Source organism: Bactrocera oleae, unplaced genomic scaffold (assembly GCF_042242935.1).
Source record: "Bactrocera oleae isolate idBacOlea1 unplaced genomic scaffold, idBacOlea1 ctg00000011.1, whole genome shotgun sequence".
NCBI lineage: Eukaryota > Metazoa > Arthropoda > Insecta > Diptera > Tephritidae > Bactrocera > Bactrocera oleae.
This window is the reverse complement of record NW_027212754.1, coordinates 85001-88632: the sequence shown is the minus strand read 5'-3', so window position 1 is coordinate 88632 and position 3632 is coordinate 85001. Positions and strand designations below refer to the sequence as shown.

The 3632-nt window shown below is 32.8% G+C and overlaps 2 non-coding genes across 2 annotated transcripts; both read left to right on the top strand.

Moving 5' to 3' along the window:
- The first annotated feature begins 685 nt into the window (after positions 1-685).
- On the top strand, positions 686-2675 carry LOC138858664 (small subunit ribosomal RNA). Its single transcript, XR_011397705.1, has one exon. It is a non-coding gene; the product is annotated as a small subunit ribosomal RNA (ribosomal RNA).
- A 625-nt stretch (positions 2676-3300) lies between these two features.
- On the top strand, positions 3301-3479 carry LOC138858643 (5.8S ribosomal RNA). Its single transcript, XR_011397686.1, has one exon. It is a non-coding gene; the product is annotated as a 5.8S ribosomal RNA (ribosomal RNA).
- Positions 3480-3632: the final 153 nt, after the last annotated feature.

Below are 3632 nucleotides of genomic sequence, written 5' to 3'. Positions count from 1 at the left end.
GAGCGTTTTTTATTCCTGGTTTCCTACAGTTAGTTTAAATAGAAATAGATTTTGTTTTATACAAAAACATAAAAAATCTATTATTCTATACTAACATATTGTAGAAATAAATATTAAACAATATTTTAGTTTTATTTGTGAGCTATTCTAATATTTACTCATAAAATATATGTGTAAAAGGATGGTTTTTAAATAAAATAAAATATTAATGTGTTGCACCCGAAAATACTTTTTATCATATATTTATTATTGAAATAAATATAATAGAATTTGAAATTATTAATTTCAAATCAAGAAAAAAATGTATATACTCTTAAAAAAAGGTATATATATTACTATATGCATTGAAATAAAGTAAAATGTATAGAATGATATTATTTGAAAATTTTGCCAATATAAGAAGAAATATCGTTCTTACATAATAATTAAATAATAATATGTATAGAGAACGAAAATTCTTTTCACGATACCAAAACAAAAATTAAAAAAATCCATTACAAAATCACACAATAGAAATGAAATATAATGAAAAAAAATATAATAAAGAAAGAAACATAGAAAAATTGTTGTGTATATTGTAAATGTTTTTATGTTTTGTGTATTTGTGTATAATTTTCAAATAAGAAAATATCATTTTAAACTTTTATATAATATAAAAAATTTATATAAAAAAGAAATATATATTATTCTGGTTGATCCTGCCAGTAGTTATATGCTTGTCTCAAAGATTAAGCCATGCATGTCTAAGTACAAACAAATTAAAAGTGAAACCGCAAAAGGCTCATTATATCAGTTATGGTTCCATAGATCGTTAACAGTTACTTGGATAACTGTGGTAATTCTAGAGCTAATACATGCAAAATAAACACGGACCTTTTGGAACGTGTGCTTTTATTAGGCTAAAACCAAGCGATTATTCGATCGTTATATTGGTTGAACTCTAGATAACTTGCAGATCGTATGGTCTCGTACCGACGACAGATCTTTCAAATGTCTGCCCTATCAACTTTTGATGGTAGTATCTAGGACTACCATGGTTGCAACGGGTAACGGGGAATCAGGGTTCGATTCCGGAGAGGGAGCCTGAGAAACGGCTACCACATCTAAGGAAGGCAGCAGGCGCGTAAATTACCCACTCCCAGTTCGGGGAGGTAGTGACGAAAAATAACAATACAGGACTCATATCCGAGGCCCTGTAATTGGAATGAGTACACTTTAAATCCTTTAACAAGGACCTATTGGAGGGCAAGTCTGGTGCCAGCAGCCGCGGTAATTCCAGCTCCAATAGCGTATATTAAAGTTGTTGCGGTTAAAACGTTCGTAGTTGAATTTGTGCTTCATACGGGTAGTACAACTATAATTGTGGTATGTACATTACCTTATGTATGTAAGCGTATTACCGGTGGAGTTCTTATATATAATTAATACAATGTATTTTTTATATATTCCTCCTATTTAAACCTGCTTCAGTGCTCTTCATCGAGTGTTGTTGTGGGCCGGTACAATTACTTTGAACAAATTAGAGTGCTTAAAGCAGGCTCCAAATGCCTGAATATTTTGTGCATGGAATAATGAAATAAGACCTCTGTTCTACTTTCATTGGTTTTTAGATCAAGAGGTAATGATTAATAGAAGCAGTTTGGGGGCATTAGTATTACGACGCGAGAGGTGAAATTCTTGGACCGTCGTAAGACTAACTTAAGCGAAAGCATTTGCCAAAGATGTTTTCATTAATCAAGAACGAAAGTTAGAGGTTCGAAGGCGATCAGATACCGCCCTAGTTCTAACCATAAACGATGCCAGCTAGCAATTGGGTGTAGCTACTACTATGGCTCTCTCAGTCGCTTCCCGGGAAACCAAAGCTTTTGGGCTCCGGGGGAAGTATGGTTGCAAAGCTGAAACTTAAAGGAATTGACGGAAGGGCACCACCAGGAGTGGAGCCTGCGGCTTAATTTGACTCAACACGGGAAAACTTACCAGGTCCGAACATAAGCGTGTAAGACAGATTGATAGCTCTTTCTCGAATCTATGGGTGGTGGTGCATGGCCGTTCTTAGTTCGTGGAGTGATTTGTCTGGTTAATTCCGATAACGAACGAGACTCAAATATATTAAATAGATGCTTTCAGGATTATGGTGTTGAAGCTTATATAGCCTTCATTCATGCGTTCATCTTGAATGTACAAGTGTTTGAATGTGTTTATATAAGTGGAGTCGTACCTGTTGGTTTGTCCCATTATAAGGACACTAGCTTCTTAAATGGACAAATTGCGTCTAGCAGTAACGAGATTGAGCAATAACAGGTCTGTGATGCCCTTAGATGTCCTGGGCTGCACGCGCGCTACAATGAAAGTATCAACGTGTATTTCCTAGACCGAGAGGTCCGGGTAAACCGCTGAACCACTTTCATGCTTGGGATTGTGAACTGAAACTGTTCACATGAACTTGGAATTCCCAGTAAGTGTGAGTCATTAACTCGCATTGATTACGTCCCTGCCCTTTGTACACACCGCCCGTCGCTACTACCGATTGAATTATTTAGTGAGGTCTCCGGACGTGATCACTGTGACGCCTTGTGTTTCACGGTTGTTTCGCAAAAGTTGACCGAACTTGATTATTTAGAGGAAGTAAAAGTCGTAACAAGGTTTCCGTAGGTGAACCTGCGGAAGGATCATTATTGTGTTCCTATCCGAAAAGAAAAAAAAATAATTATATAAAAACAAAATAAAAAAAAAGAATAAAAAAGAAAAAAAAGTTTTCTTTTTGTTCTTTTCATTCAAAATGTTTTGAATTATACAATGTTTTGAATGTTTTTCTGTTTTTTTTTTTTTTTTAACTCCTTGTAATGCATTATGACAATAATATATTATATTGTGAACTTCGCATACATTGTATTTGAACGCAATAAAAAAACCTTTAAACATATAGCTGTACTTATTATTTATATAGAAAATAATATTTAATTGTGATATTTATATAAAATATTATAAATGATAAGTTAACTTGTTCACATTAACGTGTGTAATACCTTTTTTTTATGGTATTTTCTATTTGTGATTAAAAACATGTTGAAAAATTTAAAAAAAGAAAACGCACAAATAGAGAAGAAAATAATATATAAAAGGTATTACTGTTTTTGTTGACCTAAGACATGCGCAGCTGCAAATGTTTGGGTTTAAAATTACAATTTATTGAAAGATGTTTTAAACTTATGTATTAAAAATTTATTATTGATTAATTATTAATACTTTCAATAAATTAAAATTCTTTGACTTTGAATTAAAAAAATACAAAAAAATTATCACTCTAAGCGGTGGATCACTCGGCTCATGGGTCGATGAAGAACGCAGCAAACTGTGCGTCATCGTGTGAACTGCAGGACACATGAACATCGACATTTTGAACGCATATTGCGGTCCATGCTGTTATGTACTTTAATTAATTTTAAAGTGCTGCTTGGACTACATATGGTTGAGGGTTGTAAGACTATGCTAAATTAGTTGCTTATTCTTTTAGTCAATTAATAGAATTTAAGCATATGGCATATTATTGGATTGTATTTTTCAATCCATAATATTAATAGCATAAAAAGAAATATAGAAAATATATTCTTGAATACCTCATATTTGAACGA